At 49.2% G+C, this 22,409-nt stretch overlaps 1 long non-coding RNA gene across 1 annotated transcript; it reads right to left on the bottom strand.

The window, feature by feature from the left end:
* Window positions 1–7,024: 7,024 nt before the first annotated feature.
* LOC120976755 (uncharacterized) lies at window positions 7,025–8,598 on the bottom strand. The gene is made up of 2 exons (XR_005773095.2): window positions 8,105–8,598; window positions 7,025–7,483 (listed from the first exon to the last, which is right to left on the bottom strand). It is a non-coding gene; the product is annotated as an uncharacterized lncRNA (long non-coding RNA).
* Between the last annotated feature and the right edge of the window lie 13,811 nt (window positions 8,599–22,409).

Genomic DNA, 22,409 nt, shown 5'->3' with positions numbered 1-22,409 from the left:
GGTGCATGCTGGCAGTGACATGAGACTTGCATATTTGATGTGATCTCAACTTGAATAATGTAGCCCCCAAGTGCCGGGTCGTAAGCCTGCAGCGACTCGGGACTATTCCCTCCATTGTAAAAATAAATCATGTCCATTAATAAAATAATAACCATTGTGCTGAAGCGACTTTGAAGACCTCCATCATAATATTGGCTATTGATAACCATAATAAAAATCCAACCATGTTGGCTATTAAAGATTTGAATAATATAATCAGGTTTGGAAAACCGGTTCCTGTGATATTGAATCGTACTGCCGGTTTAGGATACCTGTGCAGTAAGGGTGATAACCCAATCTTTAGAAGCCAAAACTTCCAAATGTTTATGATTGTCATATATGGCGACTTATCATCCAAAGTCAAGCCGGGTTAATCGAAACCACATATATGCTTCAGATATGAACAAAAAGGTCTCAAGACAAAACCAAAGATTGTTTTCAAAAAAAACTTAAGCCAAACAAAGAAAAAATGAGGCTTCTGATTCGAATACGATCAGTAAACCGGACCAAAAGGGGTTAAGCTAGGATTAGAATACGATCATGAAGCCCCTAGTGGTTTTGGCGTTGCGCCGATCAAGAGGGTACCGACAGCTATGTTCTCTTTGGTTCGAATACGACCTATGTTTGAACAGGAAGCCCCCAAATGACCTTGAGAGTTTTTTTAACGACTCTGATTCGAATACGATCAAAGTCAGACCCAAAAGGGGTTAAGCTATGATTCAAATACGATCAAGAAGCCCCCTAGTGGGTTTTGGCATTGCGCCGATCAAGAGGGTACCGACAGCTATGTTCTCTTTGGTTCGAATACGACCTATGTTTGAACAGGAAGCCTCCAAATGACCTTGAGAGTTTTTTTAACGACTCTGATTTGAATACGATCAAAGTCGGACCCAAAAGGGGTTAAGCTATGATTCGAATACGATCAAGAAGCCCCCTAGTGGGTTTTGGCGTTGTGCCGATCAAGAGGGTACAGACAGTTATGTTCTCTTTGGTTCGAATACGACCTATGTTTGAACAGGAAGCCCCCAAATGACCTTGAGATTTTTTTTAACGACTCTGATTCGAATATGATCAAAGTCGAACCCCAAAGGGGTTAAGCTATGATTCGAATACGATCAAGAAGCCCCCTAGTGGGTTTGGCATTGCGCCGATCAAGAGGGTATCGACAGCTATGTTCTCTTTGGTTCGAATACGACCTATGTTTGCACAGGAAGCCCCCAAGTGATCAAGATAAACCCATAAGGCAGGATACTCATGTTTGAACCGTGCATCATGGCAGCAAATTCTCTTTGGCAACCTTTTAGCTTTTCCTGAGAACTCAAACTTGCGAGAGATAATATTCTTCTTGAGCCAGAATTTTAAACCGGATTTGAGAGCTTCAGAGCTTTGTGTGAGACAGATTTCCCTTGAACCGGATTTTGAACCGGAATCCTTCTTTTTAAGCCGGAAATTTTTTGACGGCCTTTTAACTTTTCACCAATATGGCGGTGGCCTCCAGGACCGGGTTATAATTGACCATGTCCTTTGACCCATCCGGTGTAAGCAAGTGCCATAGCTTGATGGCCTCTTTTTTAATGATGGATTGTTCTGCATGAGAAATTGTACAAACGAGAGTAATTGTTTTCGAAGAAAATAAAAATGTATCAATAAAAAGTGATTGGACAGCTTTCACCTGATTTGTCTGGAAAAAATGAGCCGTATATAGCGTCCATAGATCACCTCCAGTCACTTCAACTGTGATTTAGCCACTCTCTCGTGGCCGCGGTGGAGGTGGCGGCTTAAAGCGCAGAACCGGGCGGCTCAAGATTGATCCCTTTTTTTGGTCGGGCACTATGGCCTTTTGACTTTTCTTTCTTGCCACGAACTGCTCCCACTTTTCCAATGCAGCGGTCGGCTCAAAGCACGGTGGTGGCGGCTCAGAACGAGGCCAAGGCGGGGACGCACCAGCGACTTCGAGGTAATGGGGGCGGCTTTTCCGGCCGGCTCAAGGCACGGCGGCTCAAGGTCGTAGTAGCACGGCAGCTCATCACAAGGATGAGACAGCGACGATTCGGCGCCCGGCGGGTTACAGGGCGGGTCGGTGAAGCAGCTGAGGTGGGTCAACGGCGACGGCAGGTCAGCCAAGACGATGATATCTCAAATGCGGCCCACAGTGAACAGAAGCCGGAGGTGGATCGAGGCGGCTCGGTCTCGGCAGCCAGTTGAAGCGGACCGGGGCATGGCGACGGATTGACGGGGTGCGTCCGCGGCAGCGGCGGGTTGGAGAGGCGCGGCCATGCAAAGGAGAGCCGGCGCGGCGGCTCACTGAGGAGGTGGTGCGACGAGGCTGGGGCACAGTCAGCTGGCGGCTCGTCGGCGGCCGCGGCGACGGCCCGAGGGCTGCACACAGTGATGGCAAGCACAGGTGGCTAGGCAGCTCGAGGCAAGGCGAGGCCGCGAGTGCGGTTTGTTGACGGTGGCTCGGAGCAGGTGAACCGGTGGGCGGCATAAACAGCGACGCCGGGCGACTCAAGGCCAGGCCGCGGCTCGGAGGCAAGGCGGCTGACGCGGGAGGGCCGGCCCAGGCACGACAGAGCTGGATTGGTGACTTGTTCCAGCCGGCAAGTCAGCGAGGCAATTTGAGGCACTCGGCGACTCAGCGGCCGACGGGTCAGTGGCCATGCGGGACGGAGGCGATGGCAGCGGCAGCTCAGTGATGGTGCATGAGCCGACGGGCAGAGGTGGTAGCCCGAGGTGATCCCGGGGAGGCAGCAGCTCAGAGTAGTAGTGGCTCGAGGCGTAACGGCGACTTATTGCGGGCAGTTCAGAGGGTAGTGGAGCGGCTCACAGTTCGGCAACTTGCGAAGATGGGCGCGGAGTCCATGGCGAGCACGGGAGGAGGCAGGCGACACGCGGTCAGGCCCGAGACCGCGACGATGGCGGGTCAAGGCAGGCCCACGGCGGCGGTTTTGTCGGAGATCGGCGACTCACGACGTGCAGACAAGTGGTGGCGCTCAGGCATGGTGAAGAGATGTTGCAGCTGCAGCCCGTGGCCGGCAGGCGCTTCAGGAGGAGCACGGAGACGTGGACCGCGAGGGCGGCTCTTAGTGAGGTCGAACAGTAGCGATTTGGCGTTGACGTTGCCCAGAAGCAGCTGAGGAAAGTTTGGAGTCAAGGGCGGCCCGGAGTGAGGCCACGGAGCTGAAGGCGACTCGGAACAGGCCGGCTCGGAGGCGAGTCGACGAGGCAGGTCCGCAGGGGTCCGGCGGCAGAGCCACGGCAGTGGTTCAAAAGCGAGGTGCTCGGGGGCGACTCATGGGCGACCCGGAGATGGTCGTCAGGCGGCGATTCGGAGGCGAAGACGGCTGGCGACGCAGAAACGAGGCGTCTTGGGAGGCCGTGGGTGTAGCTCCGACAGCTTAGGCGGCTACTCGGCAGAGCGAGGCAGGCCCTGACGGCGGCGACTCCGGTCAGGAGGTTCATGGCGAGGCAGCTGCTCGCAGAGGCGGCTTTAGGCAACGGAGTCCGGCTCGTAGCCGTATTTTGTAGGCGCTGACTCGGGTCGCAGGTGAATCGGCCCTTGACTATAATCCACCCCCAATTCATATTCTTCTGTAGGTCGGCGGCTCCGACGCAAGGCAGCTCAACGGCAGAGGAAGGCCGGCTTGCTGGTGCTCGGAGGCGGGTCGAACGGTGACTTATTGTAGCAGCTCCGCGGCGAGGTCCGGCCGCCGGGGCACCCAAGCGAGGGCGGCTCAAAGCAGCAACAAGGGCGGAGGCGCTCGGACAGCACCGCGACACTAGAGCAGCAAGAGGCGTTTCGTCCGCACGAGGGACGGCGGCGGCGTAAGTGAGTTGGGCGGATGAGTAGGAGTTAGAGCATCTCCAGCCGCGCCTCCAGAAAGGCCTCCCCAGGCGATTTTTTCGCGCCGGCGCCGAAAAAACGGCCCAGGAGCCCGATTTTCGCCGGCATGGGCCGAAATCAGCACCGGCGGACCCAGGCCGAACCCGGCGCACTGGGGGGCGCCCGGGGGCACCGGGGCGAGCGGTTTTAGCGCGAAAGAGCCGCGGGCCAGCCGCGTCAATGACACCGCGCCTCGTCTTCCCCCAACGCCTCGGTTTCCCGCGGGGAATCAATGGCAAGGCTACCGCCGGTCAGCCTTGCCATTGATTCCTCACGGGCGGCGCGTCACGAGGCGGCGCGCCGACGCCTCCCCTCCCTCGCACGCGTACACACGGGCGCGGCGCGGCTATATAAGCCGGTGGCCTCGCTCGCCTCTGGCCACACCAGCCCCGCCCTAGCCGCCGAGCTCTACCTCTCCCGAGCACCACCGTCGAGCCCTCCCCCTCCCTCTCCCGTAAGCCGCCGCCGAGCCTTCCCTCTGCCTCCCCCTCTCCCGATGGCCGAGCGTTTCCCCAGAGATGAGGCGGCGGCCAACGGCTTCGGCCGCCGCACGCTCCGCGAACATGAGTGGTGGCTCCTGTTCCAGGCAAACATCCCGGCGCTGCCGGACATGCGCCGGGCCGACGGGGTGGAGTCTCAGCAACGGGGGAGTGCCCATTCCCCCGTTGCCCGACGCCGTGGCGTGCCCCTCCTACTTCGCCGACGAGGTAGAGATCGTGCGCGCCTCCCTCACCGACGCCCAGCTCTCCCTCCCCCAGTATGCAGCCGACAACCACGCGGCTTGGGCGGTGTACTTCCAGCGCCGTCAGCAGCAGAGGCTGGCATCCACGAACGGCGCGCCGGTGGTGGGCGGCCTGAAGAACAGCGAGGGGCGCCACCTGTGGTGGGGCGTCCCCGGCCGCACGCTCGAGGGCGGCAACAACCCGCCGTTGGCATACCCCCCGGCGAGGGCGGCCGCCCCAGCGCACCGCCGACGCGACGGGCAATGGATGCCAAGGAGGTTCGGCTCCTCCTCTTCTTCCTCCTCGCGCTCTTCCTCCCACTCCTCCGGCTCTCCGGCGCTGTTCGGCGTCAAGGCCGAGCCCGCGGCGGAGACGCCGCTCGGCCGGCGCACTCGCAGCGCCGGCATCGTCATCAACGAGGGCGGCCGGCGCGCCTCCTCGTCGGCTCCTCCTCCGCACTTCGTCAAGCCAAAGACGGAGCCGGGGCTCGCGCCGGTGAAGACGGAGCCGGGTCTCCCCGCCGTGAAGACGGAGCACGGCGACGTGGAGCTCGACGACGACGCGGCCCTGGAATGGGCACGCCAGGACTCCCTGAAGATGGCGAGGGAGCGCCAGTGCGCCGCCCTGCGGTGCTTCGCGCAGCGCCATCGGGGCCGCGACGAAGGAGGAGTCGTCATCATCGACGACAGCGACGACGACAACGACGCGCCGCCGCCGCCACCAGTCCGCCATGGCGTGGCCGGGCAGGGGTCCAGCAGGGACGCCCGCGTCAAGGAGGAGAAGGCCGACGATGACGACTACTCGGCGTTCAGCCAGTTTCTTTTTTAGATTAGTTATATATTTGCTATGTAATGAAGATCCGCGAACATGTCTAATATATGCCCAAGTTTGCCGAAATTTATTGTGTTTAGCCGAACTTCGTTGAACTTTGCCGAAATTTGCTATATATTTTTTTAACGCGCCTGCGGACGACCCTGGGGCCGGCGGCTGGAGACCAACTCGCCCCAAGCCGATTTTTTGCGCGGACTCACCCCCAGGCGGCGATTTTAGGCGCCCCCTGGGGGGCCAACGGCTGAAGATGCTCTTACACCGGCGGCTCACGGCAGAAGCAAGGCCGCGGGTACCGCGGCTCGCTGCAGCGCCGGCGATTTTGGAAGCGTAATCCTGCGACAGCAGAGGCGCAGTAGGTCGATGAGACCGGTTGCAGGAGGAGCCCAAACCCGTGGACCATCCGTGTTCGGGTCGTTGAACAAAATCGCTTGACCAACCGGTCAATTGGAAAACCAATTCAATAGTGCTCCACAATATTAATCTTCCTTACGTACTATTGGGAATACTTTAGCATTGATTTGGCCTCTACGCTCTGAGTAATAGGAGCAACCATTAACCCCTCAGGACTCGTAGCTCAGGATTTTTCTATTCTGAGTAACAACAGTCTGGCCGATTGGATCATTGTCTGAATACATAGTAGCAATCGGACACGGCCACCGATCCTCAATCTCAGTAAGTTACGGGGCATCGCTAGGCATCAGACTACTGATATTTAGCTTTCATCAGACTAGTGGCGGGCCGTTCCATCAAAAGCGTGGTAGTCGTCCGATGTAAATTTAGGCCCGCGTGAGTTTTGGTGATTCGCTTCGCTAATTGTCTGCTTCCATAACTATCGGACTACCTGTAAATAGCTTTTGGTGTGAGTAAATCGCGGGCTCCCGTAGTTAGCTTCCATGTATGAAGCATGCATGGATCTCCACTAATTGTCGTTTCCATGTAACTGCTTCCCTAAATCACGTTGTGATCTACCATACCCTTCGTCCTCCATCTACGCCCATGCTTACTGCGTCGAGTTTTTCATTCTAGCAATGATAATTTGGTAGGATATAATTGACTTGAAATATAATGGTTTGCTTCCAACGCAACAAATTATGTTTCCATGGATAGAAGAGTTTGCTTCCATTGTAATAGAAACTTTAGTCGGTGTGGTTTTTAAATGAAATTAACCTTTTGTTTTCCAAGCCGCAACCTTATGGTTTTTATGATATGAATATTTGCTTCATTTGCTACTGAAATGTGCTTCAGTTTAACATAATATATTGTGCTAACGCATTGGTGTATTTTGTTTCCAAAACCTCACAATATTGTTCTGCCGAGTACAGAATTGCTTCAAATGAAATATTTAAAATGGACTCCTTCTAATCATGTATGCTTCTTAGATGTAATATTTGTTTCCATTATATAAGAACCATGCTTTAATGAGTGCCACACATGCTTCTTTTTTTCTCCTGGCAGCTAGTTTCTCTTTCCTAGCATTTTCTTTGCTTCCTACATAATTTAGTGAGGCTTCTCAAGTCATCATTTGGTGCTTCGGTGTCAAAAAGTAAAATAAACAAACTATGTTCCATTACTTTCATTTCCTGCTTCAACAGTAGACAAATATACATGCACATATTCATGTTATTTGCTTCCTATCTTTACTAATATTGCTTCAACAGTCAAGCATCATCGGTACCAAGGAGGCCGTTGATCTGGTGGAGGAAGAAGACAGTGCGGCCTTCCATCGCACTACTTGCACTGAGCACGACCGACGAAATCGCTGGTGAGACGACTAGGAGGGTCGTTGCCGCCTCCGCGGATGACAAGATGGAGTCGGAGGAGTCAAACACATGTCTGTTTGCCGGCTTGGTGCTCGTGGTTGTGGTTGACACTGGTATTGTTTCCCAGATCCAAATAGAGTGAAAGCATATATAGGATACATTGGAGGAATGGAATCTCTGAAGCAAACAAGTGATGCTATCGACTCTGGAGCATGACCAACTCTTTTTTGGTCATTGTTGGGTGTCACCTGAGAAAACACGGAACGTGATGTGTTAGCATTTCTGTATGTTGACTTAGGAAATGAAGCAATACACTAGAAATAACAATATATATTTGTTTATAGATGAAATAAAGAATGCCAGAAGCACAAAATATGACCACGGGATAATACGGTGCATGACGCCGGCATTAGTAAGCTTGCTGCCATGATGGGGATGCATCTGTTGGTGACTTTTGGCATGGAAGCATTTTTCTGGACGACCGTATCAGAAAGGGGCCAATTTAGAAGCATCCGTGTGTGATGCAATATAAAATGCAGTATGGGTTCAATTTTAGTCTTCAATGGAAGCATGGAATTTTGAAAAGTGGAAACATAACGAATTTGCCGCCAATGTGTGTGTACATATGCTTGGATGCTCTGTATACAATAAGAAGCATTGCAGGAAGCATTGGAAAAAGAAAGTGAACAATAATTGTCAAGTAGATTCTAAGCACGGAGAATTACTGAAACAAATGAATATTCAAAACAATACCAGGCCGCCAACATAAGAAACACTTATAATTAGGCTGCTGGATGAATTACACAGAAATATTCCGTTACAAAAATTACAAAAGCCCAAATCTGGGACAATGCACAGAGTGCACATACCTTTGATTTGGGGATGGGGAGCTCCAAATAGTGGCGGAATTTTGCAATCCTATACTCCGGTTGGCTGATGTACCCCCGGATGCAGCAGATTCAATCGATGGGGGCGACTTGGCGACTGAAAAAACTGGCCGGTGGGAAGGATCGAAGGAGGATCCGTGAGGCACTCGCTGCCCGGCCGGGTGGTAGATGCGAGGGGGAACGAGCTGGTGGTGCCAGGCGGGTCGAGCTAGCCGGTGAGGTCGAGGTGCGAGGCCTCGTCGGTGGCCTGTGAGGTCGTGTCGTGATGTGGCGTAGTTGGCTGGTGGAGGCGAGAATCGACGGCGGCGGAGCATGGATCTGGCGAGCGCTCACTGCCGGCGAGGCGAGGCGAGCGAGGTGGGAAGCAGAGCTCGGGCAGGGAAGGCGCGAGGTGGGGAGCAGCGATTAATGCAGGGAGGGGCATCGAGAGATTAGAGGGTGGGGGATTACGTGCGGGGTTTACGCGTCGCGAGAGGCTTGCTTCCTTTTTTTTCAATTCGAAGGAAATCTGGAGCGTCCAGTTTCTAATGAATCGACGGGCTTCGAAGGGTCTGACGCCGCCATCCCTTCACACTATAGATATGAAGCGTTTACCTAAGGGGTTGTTTGGACAGCGGGATTGTAGAGAATCAGGTTTGCATAAACATGATTTCAGTTATAACAGCCTAAAACCACGTTTAGATCATCTAACTAAACCATGGATAAGTACTACCCAGTTTTCTACAAGCCCAAAAAACGAGCTTTTAGAGGTTGTTTGGATAGCGGGATTGTAGAGAATCAGGTTTGCATAAACATGATTTCAGTTATAACAGCCTAAAACCACGTTTGGACCATCTAACTAAACCATGGACAAGTACTACCTAGTTTTCTACAAGCCCAAAAAACGAGCTTTTAGAAAAACGAGTCATAGTCGTTTTTCTAAAAACGAGTACTCTGTATACTCGAGTCGTATCGTCCACGTACGGCCTATTTGGGATCGATGGACCAACATCGGCGAGTTTCACACGTCATCTTCATAGTACATGCTAGTGGCCACGCCGGCGGCGTGGTCCAATGCCGGCACTGTCGTACATGCTAATGGTCGCACCGGCGGCGCGGTTCCAACGCCAGCACCATGACAATGGTAACATTGAGCTTGTTGGCATCGACAAGGCGACGGTGGACAACAACGAACTACTGCAAGAGTTGGTTCACCATGCCCGTGCTCGGCATCACCGTGCCCAGCTGGGCCACGCCTCCACCCTGCCGTGCACCGGTGTCGCTGCCACTGCTGCTTCCGCCTGCTGCGTGGCATCGTGTCCAACCCTCGCAGGGTTTCCAGCAGGTCAGCACCATGATGGCCTATGCTCCCGTGCTCGTTCTTGTGGGCAGCGTCAACATGGAAGCCATTGTTGTGCTCCAACTACGTCCACTGTACTGGTGTATGCATACTACAATCTCGTCCTCGTCAAGCAGCATGCAGCAAGCAGCATGCAGAGAAAGGGGACGTTGGAAGCATGCAGGAGGCGATCAGCAGAGAGAGTCATGCCTGTGGGAGGAGCGGGAGGCCTAAACATGTTATCCTATCTTTTTCCATCCAAACGAGGTATTGTATAGCCAGATCTTAACAAAAAAACTAACAAAAACAGGTTTTCCTAAAAATCCTCTAAAAACCAGTTTTCCAAGATCTCACGTCTAATACTTCATATCCAAACAACCACTTAGAAAAACGAGTCATAGTCGTTTTTCTAAAAATGAGTACTCTGTATACTCGAGTCGTATCGTCCACGTACGGCCTATTTGGGATTGATGGACCAACATCGGCGAGTTTCACACGTCATCTTCATAGTACATGCTAGTGGCCACGCCGGCGGCGTGGTCCAACGCCGGCACCGTCGTACATGCTAATGGTCGCACCGGCGGCACGGTTCCAACACCGGCACCATGACAATGGTAACATTGAGCTTTTTGGCATCGACAAGGCGACGATGGACAACAACGAACTACTGCAAGAGTTGGTTCGCCATGCCCGTGCTCGGCATCACTGTGCCCAGCTGGGCCACGCCTCCACCCTGCCGTGCACCGGTGTCGCTGCCACTTCTGCTTCTGCCTGCTACGTGGCATCGTGTCCAACCCTCGCAGGGTTTCTAGCAGGTCAGCACCATGATGGCCTATGCTCCCGTGCTCGTTCTTGTGGGCAGCATCAACATGGAAGCCATTGTTGTGCTCCAACTACGTCCAGTGTACTGGTGTATGCATACTACAATCTCGTCCTCATCAAGCAGCATGCAGCAAGCAACATGCAGAGAAAGGGGACGCTGGAAGCATGCAGGAGGCGATCAGCAGAGAGAGTCATGCCTATGGGAGGAGCGGGAGGCCTAAACATGTTATCCTATCTTTTTCCATCCAAACAAGGTATTGTATAGCCAGATCTTAACAGAAAAAACTAACAAAAACAGATTTTCCTAAAAATCCTCAAAAAACCAGTTTTCCAAGATCTCACGTCTAATACTTCATATCCAAACAACCACTAAGTTACGGCGCTTGCGCTTAGGCAACCCTGGTTTCTTTTAATCTTCAGATATTGAACACATCAGCTGAACTTCAACAGAGGCGAGTCTCTGGCTGGGGCGGTTTAGATCGATTCGGCCACGACAGCTTAAAGCAATCAATCCGGGTCGTAGCTGGTTTGTCCTTCCACGCTGCCATATTTTCTGCGAGTAGTCGCCAGCCAGGTCTTCTGCGAGTAGGGTAGTAGTCAGCCGGGTCTCTCTCAACAATCGGGCCATCTAACTGATGTTTCGTTTGTTGACTGTAACATAGAACAATTGTCTCTAGATTCGACGGGTCGCCGGGTCACGGTCATCCACGCGTAACCCTAGTTTTCTCTTGACCACAAATCTCAAAAATTGCAAATCCAAACGGATTAATTTGAAGCCGACGCAGATCCTCTCACGCCGGCTCCTCTTCATTGAAAAATTACGAACTTCTCGACCCCTGTGGGAGATCCCTTCAAAAACTCAACACCACCGTGCGCGGGCCCCACGGTGGGCGCCAACTGTCGTGGAATTGTCACGGCAGATGTCCTAGGGTGAGGACTTAGTCGTGAGGCTAGCGCATCTTTGTGGTAGCTTGAAAGGGGTTGATTGGGATGAGAGATGCAGGGCGGATCAACGCACAAGACAAGGGTTTAGACAGCTTCGGACCCCGGGAAACATCATCCGGTAACAACCCTACATGATGTTTGTGGCTAGGTCTCATTATGCTCATTAGGGAGTTGCCGCATAAGCCGGCTCCCCTCTAGTTGTGTTTAGCCTTAACGATTATTTTCTGTCCCCTCCTGGGGTGCCCTGCCCCTCCTTATATATGTTGAAGGGGCGGGTTACATGACTAGTCCTAGTAGGATTAGGATTACTCTATTACAAGTGGAGTCCTAGTCTTGCTTCCTTTGTAGGAGAATATTTTTTATGCCTTTCCTCTTAAGTCGGCCCACCATCACATGAACCGGCCTTCTGGGCCTTGGGCCTTGTCATCCATCTGACCTTCCGTCGGGGTCATCAGTAAGTCGCCAAATACTCGCTGGGTCTTTGTGAGCCGCCAAGTCCGGCCGGGTCATACCGCGGGGTATATCCCCGATATACGGGATTGATTGAATCCCCGACATCGTGGTTCATCCGATGCGATCATCGTGGAACATGTAGGAACCAATATGGGTATCCAGATCCCGCTATTGGTTATTGACCGGAGAGGTGTCTCGGTCATGTCTACATGGTTCCCGAACCCGTAGGGTCTACACACTTAAGGTTCGGTGATGCTAGAGTTGTTATGGGAAATAGTATGTGGTTATCGAATGTTGTTCGGAGTCCCGGATGAGATCCCGGATGTCACGAGGAGTTCCGGAATGGTCCGGAGGTGAAGATTTATATATGGGAAGTCATCATACGGTCACCGGAAGTATTCGGGGGTTTGCCGGTATTGTACTGGGACCACCGAAGGGGTTCCGGGGGTCCACCGGGAGGGTCAACCTGCCCCGGAGGGCCCTATGCGCTGTATGTGGAAGGGAACCAGCCCCTAAGTGGGCTGGGCGCCATCCCCCCTTAGGGCCCATGCCCTTATGGTTGGGGGGAACCCTAAGGGGGGCGCCCCCTTGGCTTGGGGGGCAAGCCCCCTCCCCTTGGCCGCCGCCCCCTCTAGATCTCATCTAGAGGGGCCGGCCCCCTTACCCCTTCGCCCTATAAATAGAGGGGAGGAGGGAGGGCAGCAACACCTCATCCAAGGCGCAGCCCTCCCCCTCTCCAACACCCCCTCCTTCTCCGTTGAGCTTGGCGAAGCCCTGCCAGAGAACTGCAAGCTCCACCACCACGCCGTCGTGTTGCCGGAGTTCTTCCCCAACTTCTCCTTCCCCCTTGCTGGATCAAGAAGGAGGAGACGTCCCCGTCCTGCACGTGTGTTGAACGCGGAGGCGCCGTTGTTCGGCGCTTAGATCGGAATCAACCGCGATCTGAATCGTTGCGAGTACGACTCCTTCATCCGCGTTCTTGTAACGCTTCCGTGTCGCGATCTTCAAGGGTATGAAGATGCACTCCCCTCTCTCTCGTTGCTAGTCTCTCCATAGATTGATCTTGGTGATGAGTAGAATTTTTTCATTATTTCTGCAATGATCCCCAACAAAACGGACAAAAGTCCGTTTGCTCCCGCGCGCTGGACCGTTTGGTTTATCCGTTTTACCCCAAACGAACGCGCGCTGACAGGATGGGGTCGCGCGGTGGAGTTGGCCTAACATGGGTCATGCCGTGCCACGCCTTTTTTTATGGCTGGCCATGTCGGGCCGGGCGGGACGCCCATATGGCCGAGTATGGTGACAGGTATGACGCGGAAATGCCCATAGAGCGCAAGAACGATTTTCATTTGTGCAATTTTGTCTCTGTTGTCAAGCTTCATGTACTAGCCAACACAACCAAAAATCTGAACTGATGGAAAGTGCTAGGTAATTCACATATACGCTTCAACACCCACTCTCACGTGTGACGTGGAAAGTCAACACGTGGATAAACTCAGAGGTATGGCTCAAGAGGCCTATACGTAGACATAGAGGGTGCAACAGCAATTGTTTGGATAAATTGCGTAAGGCAGGACTTGAACACAACATAGATTTTGCCTCTCCAAACTCAGTGTTGTCGATCCACCATGAGTTTGAGGGGGCAACAACAATTTTTTGGATAAACATTGTTGAATAAAAGCTTCACGAGATTATCTCAAAAAACAATTGTGCAATTTCATTTTTGAACATAGGAACTTTAATTTTAAAGCTCATTACATCGTCAAGTATGCTTGTAATTTACCTTTAGGTCATCATCTTTGGTTGGACATGCCCCATGATCCGAACCATGTACCGATGAACATTATTTTGAATCAATAAAGTGGCGAGATTCCTCAGAAAAATAAAGGATCGATGACTACTCCCGCTAGCATTCTAGAGTTTTAGCAATTGGACTTCTGGATTGTTATATTTTTTTATAGAGAAATTTATGTCGTAGCTTTTAAAAAATAGGACGGCGATAACTGCCACAGGTGTGGCACAATGGACACCTGCCCACACGGCCCTGTGTGGCATATCCAGCAGGCAGCCCACACGGCCCTGTGTGGGCGAATATTACAACAGCCCACATGTGTGGCAGGAGGAGCACCCTACCACACGACTCGTTCAGTACGAGGGATCGATTCCCTGCACGAATTCGTTCGGCAAGGTGAACCCACAGCCCCACACGCCTCGATCACACCAGGCCCTTTTCCATGTGAAAAAAGGAACAAAAAGCCCACTGACAACGAATTTAATGAAAAGGCCCAGATTTTGGGTTTTTTGTGACAAAAAAAAGCCCAGATTTTGCTCAACTACTGAAAAAAGCAGAAAAATTGCCATTCAAGTTTGACCAAACTATTTGCCATTATATTGTTTTTAACAATGGCAAAAGGTATATAAACACATATTTAATCCCCTCAAATGAAACATGGAAAATCTGCCACGACAAAAAAAATCAATATTGCCATGTGAAAAAAACACACAAATAGTTGAAAAATTCATGTGAAAAAAACACAAAAAATTGACAGGACAACAAAAAGATAAAAATACAATGGCAATTAAAATTGCAGTGTTTTCAAGGAGATTTTTTGCCGTGCGTGAGAAAAAACACAAAAGGTTGAAAAATCAAGTATGAACAAAAGAGATTTGCCATGGCAGGTTGGTATCAAAGAATTTCCATGTTTTGTATGATGAATTTATCGTGTGTGAAAAACATTAAAATTGGAGATTCAAGTATGAAAGAAGAAACTTGACATGGCAAATTCATATCAAGAATTGACGTGTGTTTGTATGATGAATTTGCCATGTGTGGAAAAAAATAAAAAGTTGAAAATCAAGTATGAACAAGAAAAATGCCATGACAGATTCATATCAAAACTCGCCACGAGAAATTCACGTAAGCTAAATTGGCCATGAACAAGAAAATTGGCATGGCAGATTCATATTGAAACTTGCCATGACAGAAAAAATCATGTAAACTAAATTGCCATGATTTGAAAACTAAATTTGCCATGATCAATAAACTAAATTTGCCATGAAGCAATGAACTAAAATTTGCCATGATCAATAAACCAAATTTGTATCAAAACTTGGCATGGCAGATTTGTATCAAGAAATTGTTGTGTTCCTGTATGTTGAATTTGCCGTGTGTGTAAAAAACAAACAAAAGTTGAAAATCAAAAAAATGAACAAGAAAATTGCCACGGCAGATTCGTACAAAAACTTGCCATGGCAAAATTCGTATCAAGAATTGTCATGTGTTTGAATGATGAATTTGTCGTGTGTGAAAAAAACACAAAAAAGTTGAAAATCAAGTATGAACAAGAAAAAATGTCGTGGCAGATTCGTATCAAAACTTGCCACGGAGAAATTCACTAAATTTGTCATGAACAAGAAAAATTGCCATGGCAGATTCATATGTAAACTAGATTGCCATGATTTGAAAACTAAATTTGCCATGGTCAATAAACTGAATTTGCCATGATTTGTAAACTAAATTTGCCATGAACCAATAAACTAAAATTTGCCATGATCAATAAACGAAATTTGCATCAAAACTTGGCATGGCAGATTTGTATCAAGAATTGCCATGTTTTGGTATGATGAATTTGCCGTGTGTGTAAAAACACAAAAAGTTGAAAATCAAAAAAATATGAAGAAGAAATTCGTAAACTAAATTTGCCACGGCAGATTCGTACCAAAATTTGCCATGGCAAATTCGTACCAAGGATTGCCGTGTGTTTGAATGATGAATTTGTCGTGTGTGAAAAAAAGATGAAAATCAAGTATGAACAAGAAAAGGTGCCATGGCAGATTCGTTTCAAAACTTGCCATGGCAAAAATCACATAAATTAAAATTTGCCATGATTTGAAAACAAAAATTGCCATGACTAGTAAACTAAATTGACCATGGACCAAATAAACTAAATTTGACATGATCAAATAAAATCAGTTTTGCAGTGATCAATAAACTAAATTTGCCATTATCAACAAACTAAATTTGCCGTGCTTAAGTAAGAAACAAAAGCATAAAAGATTGTCGTGGGCATGTTAAAGAAAACCTTAATTTGCCATGGCAGATAAACATGACATTTCTGCCATGGCAAACTTTGAAAAAATGGGTCATGGGAACAATTTCTAAACTTGTTATGTGATCAAGTGCAGAAATTGGCATGCTATGTACATATAGTGCGATAACTTAAAAAAACAAGCATGGCAAGAACATGAGAAAAGAATTGCCATGAATAGTTTACAGCTAACAGGAAAACTTACTTGCAATTTCCATAACAGAAAACATAGCTAAAAGAAGTTTGTACTAATTGAAGACGAACTTCAGCAATCGATTCAAATTTGCCATGGTCAGTACTACTCACACGGCAATTAGAAAAGCTAATAAAGTTCACCATGGTCAATGTAATAAAAATGCCATGTTTTGTAAGGTAATTTGCCGTGCTAAATCCAATAAAATTGCAATGTCAAAGCATATTGCACAATGTATAGCATTTCAGTTTTCACTGAAAAAAGAGACACTGAAAAACTACAAATGAATTTGGCATGGTCATATTGCCGTCTGGCCATTTGTGAATTTCGCATGGTCGGTGAAAAAATAATTTGCCATTGTCAGTATAAATAAAAGTGCCAAAAAATAACAGTAGAGATATACATCATCTGAGCTTAACGATTGTAGCCATGGAAATTGATGAACAACATCTGAGCTTAATCATGGTTGCCATTTTCATACAATTTTAATGTTGTGGGAGTAATTTCAAAAGGATAATTGTGATGAAACATGGCAAAAATGACATAAAAAGTAACCATGGTGTCGTGGAATTGTCACGGCAGATGTCCTAGGGTGAGGACTTAGTCGTGAGGCCAGCGCATCTATGTAGTAGCTTGAGAGGGGTTGAGCGGAATCGAGAGACGCAACACAAGACGAGGATTTAGACAGCTTCGGGCCCCGGGAAACATCATCCGGTAATAACCCTACATGTCGTTTGAGGCTAGATTGAAGGAAATATGCCCTAGAGGCAATAATAAAGTTATTATTTATTTCCTTATATCATGATAAATGTTTATTATTCATGCTAGAATTGTATTAACCGGAAACATGATACATGTGTGAATACATAGACAAACAGAGTGTCACTAGTATGCCTCTACTTGACTAGCTCGTTGATCAAAGATGGTTATGTTTCCTAGCCATAGACATGAGTTATCATTTGATTAACGGGATCACATTATTAGGAGAATGATGTGATTGACTTGACCCATTCCGTTAGCTTAGCACTTGATCGTTTAGTTTGTTGCTATTGCTTTCTTCATGACTTATACATGTTATATGACTATGAGATTATGCAACTCCCGTTTACCGGAGGAACACTTTGTGTGCTACCAAACGTCACAACGTAACTGGGTGATTATAAAGGTGCTCTACAGGTGTCTCCGAAGGTACTTGTTGGGTTGGCGTATTTCGAGATTAGGATTTGTCACTCCGATTGTCGGAGAGGTATCTCTGGGCCCTCTCGGTTATGCACATCACTTAAGCCTTGCAAGCATTGCAACTAAAGAGTTTGTTGCAAGATGATGTATTACGGATTGAGTAAAGAGACTTGCTGGTAACGAGATTGAACTAGGTATTGAGATACCGACGATCGAATCTCGGGCAAGTAACATACCGATGACAAAGGGAACAACGTATGTTGTTATGCGGTCTGACCGATAAAGATCTTCATAGAATATGTGGGAGCCAATATGAGCATCCAGGTTCCGCTATTGGTTATTGACCAGAAACATGTCTCGGTCATGTCTACATAGTTCTCGAACCCGTAGGGTCCGCACGCTTAACGTTACGATGACAGTTATATTATGAGTTTATATGTTTTGATGTACCGAAGATTGTTCGGAGTCCCGGATGTGATCACGGACATGACGAGGAGTCTCGAAATGGTCGAGACATAAAGATTGATATATTGGACGACTATATTCGGACACCGGAAGTGTTCCGGGTGATTTCGGAGAAAACCGGAGTGCCAGAGGGTTACCGGAACCCCCCCGGGAGAAGTAATGAGCCTTATGGGCCTTAGTGGAGAGAGAGAGGGGCAGCCAGGAGGGGCCGCGCACCCCCTCCCCCTCTGGTCCGAATTGGACTAGGAGAGGGGGGCGGCGCCCCCCTTTCCTTCTCCCTCTCCCCCTTCCTTTCCCCTCCTAGTAGGAGTAGGAAAGAGGGGAGTCCTACCCCTACTAGGAGGAGGACTCCTCCTCCTGGCGCGCCAACAAGGGCCGGCCGGCCTCCCCCTTGCTCCTTTATATACGGGGGAGGGGGGCACCCCATAGACACAACAATTGATCTATTGATCTCTTAGCCGTGTGCGGTGCCCCCCTCCATCATATTACACCTCGATAATATCGTAGCGGTGCTTAGGCGAAGCCCTGCGTCGGTAGAACATCATCATCGTCACCACGCCGTCGTGCTGACGAAACTCTCCCTCAACACTCGGCTGGATCGGAGTTCGAGGGACGTCATCGAGCTGAACGTGTGCTGAACTCGGAGGTGCCGTACGTTCGGTACTTTATCGGTCGGATCGTGAAGACGTACAACTACATCAACCGCGTTGTGTTAACGCTTCCGCTTTCGGTCTATGAGGGTACGTGGACAACACTCTCCCCTCTCGTTGCTATGCATCACCATGATCTTGTGTGTTCGTAGGAATTTTTTTGAAATTACTACGTTCCCCAACATAGATCTCATTAGGCTCATGAGGGAGTCGCCGTAAACCGGCTCTCCTCAAATTGTGTCTAGCCCTAGAGATTATTGATTGTTGCCTATCCCTCTTTGGGGAGCCCTGCCCCTCCTTATATATGTTGAAGGGGCGGGTTACATGTGGAGTCCTATTAGGATTAGGACTAGTTTATCTCTAATACAAACCGGATACAAGTCCAGGTCTTAACTCCTTGTAAGACAAATATTCCTCACGCCTTTCCTTGTAAACCGGCCCACCATAGTATAAATCGGCCTTCATGAAACGCCCGTTGGGCCACCAGGTCTTGTCGCTCCTCTGACCCGCCTGCCGGATTACGAATGAATCGTAAACCGCCAGGTCCAAACGGGTCGCCAGTGGATCGTCAATTCTCAGCTGAGTCTCAAGTAAACCGCCAAGTCCGGCCGGGTTATACTTCCGGCCGGTTTACGCCGCGGGGTATATCCCTGACATTAGCCCCCAGTTTAATTTGGATTTATCCATGTTAAACTGATCCTGTAAAACAAACCCAAGAACAAATTTGACAGGTTGTGCTCCGGGTTAAGAATTCTTGTAGACCGGCACCTGATCATCCTTAAGTCCTTGTCATTTCCTACTTCTAGAAAATCTGGGTCATTAGACCAGCTTCATACTCAAATTACTGACGTTGGTTTCTCATAGAAAAAATATTGTGAAGAATAATCCACTTGAGTCGGCTTCCAAAGCGCCGGTTTAAGAAATATTGGTCTTGAAATACTCATCTGATATTCAGCCGGTTTGAAGATTGTAAAACTTGCCGGTTTAATATTACCAAAATTACCGGTTTGTAAATATGGATGGCACCGAGTCATAATTGTTACCGACGCCGGGTCATAATTGTTGCAGACACCGGGTTAATCTGGTTTGCTCAGAACTGAGAATTTGAAGATTTTTCTCCCTTATATCCATATTACCTGTAGCCCCCAAGTCTTGAGCAGAACAAAGTGATGGCTTAATACTTGTTTCCATATAATTACTGCCACTTTGAAGAAATCCATGTTCATCTCAGCCACTATTAAAAACTGAATACTCCATATATGGCTCAGTGGATGTAAGTTGCCACACACATATGATAGAATTTGCCATGTTTGTGAGTCAGAGGACCTAGACATCTAGAAAGTGTGATTTATCAGAAAAATGTCATGCTACTACTCTACCACACACCCAAGGATTGGCTAACACGAACAGTCCGCTACCCATGCTCTCCCCAGAGCCAGAACCGCCGCCTCTGCCAGTCGCCGGAAACAAATGACGGATGGAGTCATGGAACTCACTCACCTAGCAGCCCGCCGCTGATACGCCGCTGTGGGGCTGCACTAGATCTATGTCTTTGGGCTGGTTGGAGCATGAAAGGCATCGAGCGCGCAGGCGGGAGCACCGACCCGCTACCACGACGCTCGCGCCAGGCGTGTTGCAGGCCTCCATCGATAGGCTGCCGCGCCTAACACTGGCGAGCCAGGATCCCCGCTCCTCACGCCGACGATGCGAGCGACCAACAACAGGATTGCCGACTGGTGAGTAAGAATACAAGGATGGAGGGGTGAGGGTGGCGTTGCTTCAGAGCAGGCGACCAAAAGATGAGCAGAGGCCGGCGAGTACCTAGAGACAGAGGCGGAGGCGCGCGAGCTGCCGTTCCATGGCCATCGGATCCGGCGCGTGATGCAGATCGGCGGAGCTGTAGATGAGAGGTCGCCATGGGCAGCAGGCCAGGGCACCACGAATATGCTCGTCGTCAACGACGGCCAGCTGGTCCCCGGCCTCCCCCTCCAACCTCGGCGACGTGGAGGCGGACGGCAAGGTGTCGACTCCCGGCCTGCCGCTGCGCGCGCCCAACCAGCTCTCCAGCTCGGCGGTTGGAGACGCAGCCTCTGCTCCCTGCCGCCGTCGTCTCTGGAAACGGCAACGGGAACCGGCCTCCCTCACCAACCTCGGCGAAGCGAAGGTGGTCGGCGAGGTCCCGCGCGGTGATGGAGATTGCAGTGGGGAGTGGCGAGAGTGACGAGGAGAGAAGGCAGTGGGAAGGGGAATGGGTTGGAAAAGCGGTGGAGCTGCGAATGGATAACTCGTTCGGGCGAAAGCGAAGTGCCACACGTTCGGGGGAACGCTCTACCACCCACACGCCTCGCTATGCCTACGTGGCACGGGAGATGCCGACTGATTCCTATAAGATTCGCACACTGCGAATCAATGGTGATTAGCGTGTGTGGATGAAGTGCAAAACTGCCACACGTGTGGGCGTTAGTATTTTCGAAAAAATATAGGTATAGAATCCTTGGAGCCAGTTTTTCCGAGTTGTGACTTGTCCGGCAGAACTTCTGCTGAGTTTTCTCTAATTTTATTCAGTCCGTTCGTAAATATAAGATGTTTTGAAAAGCCATCCAGAAGCCACAGAAGAACTAGCCTTCAGCAACATTGTTGGACATAGATGCTCTAATGGGCTTCGGCCCAAATAGTAGATGCACCCTCACGAGGTACAAACAATCATCTTCCGCCAAAAGAAACGAGATAAAACCAACACCACAAATCACTCGAGCAACGTTTTCTTGGTCCAAAAACAAAACAAAAAATGTCGGCAAACCTCAAAAAATAACCTGATTTTCTTCAAGATGACTTCATCCATGACAGCAGTGACATAATACAGTAGCATAGCAATATTTTGTTGGGAATCAGGTGCTGGAAGCACATACCAGGCATGCATTGTTGCCAAATCTACCTGCACTTACCTTATAAAACATGAGCCGACAAATCAAATGTACTGTAGAAACGGTTAACCCTCTACTGTTAGCTTGAGCACAAGGGGTTTCAACTCCAACAGATCTTCAGCTATTTCTCACGTTTATATCTAAGGCAAATTTACTCTGCTACACGCACGCCAAAATTTTGTGCACACACCAGAATTCTTTTGTGACGTTTAAAACATGTAACAGTTGAAACCTTTATCAGGACATCAAACTTCATAGTACCATACTTTGTCTATGACTGCGTTGAGGAACAAAGCAGGTAGTAAGTCTGAAAGTGCCCAGGTTCTGATTAAGACAGGCAAAACTAGCGGTGATAAGAGATGAAACAAGGTTACGACTGTCAGTACATCTTAGATATCCCTGATGAAGAAAGTAGGATTCGGAGCTAATGATTCCGACGGGAAATTGATTCCAACCGGAGCACACTGAAAATCAATAGAGTGTATGTATAAAATCTATGCACCATGTTGGGCAGTTGCAGGGATGCACAAATAAAAGTTATCCAACCAAACATAGAGTGGGTAACTCCATTCACTATCATCAATCTGGTGTAACAAAAAGCCCACAGGGCCCTTTCATATTCACATCATCACAATCACTCAAAAGTTGGTTATTTGACCTGTCCGAACTAAAACGTAGAAAAAAGAGAGATCACTCATTGGCTCCTATAATGCACAACCTATAGGCACCGAGCATATATTCTACAAATGGAAAGCCTAAAGCAAGCAGCTACATGAGATCATACACAACAGGTAGTGCTGGGACAATCGCTTCTCAAAAAGTGACAGGTCGAGCACACTAGGATCTCAGTTTATCTGACTGGCTATCGAACACTGACACTATTTTGTGGTTCTGACAGTCCACACTACCCCCATAGATACTTAAGCTGCTACAGTGTCACCTACAAACGACTTGCTGCCACTGGAACAAGAACTATGTCTAGGCCAAGAATTCTCTTGCAGCTAATGAAAATTAACACTAACCACAAGAGGCAAACATCTGTAATACATCATGTTGGGCTAATCGTTCCAACAGGGAACTTATGTCATGGACAACCAAAAGTAACACCAATAATGCAATAACCCAACAAGTGTAATACATCTTGTTAGGTCAATCCTTGCAACAGAGGCAACTTACGTCATCGGACACCAAAAGTGAACAATGCACACAGAACAGGAAACAGGCAAGCATGCACGGGCTACACCAAACAA

The sequence above is a fragment of the Aegilops tauschii genome, chromosome 3, assembly GCF_002575655.3.
Source record: "Aegilops tauschii subsp. strangulata cultivar AL8/78 chromosome 3, Aet v6.0, whole genome shotgun sequence".
NCBI classification, from domain to species: Eukaryota; Viridiplantae; Streptophyta; class Magnoliopsida; order Poales; family Poaceae; genus Aegilops; species Aegilops tauschii.
This window is presented reverse-complemented; position numbering and strand designations above follow the sequence as displayed.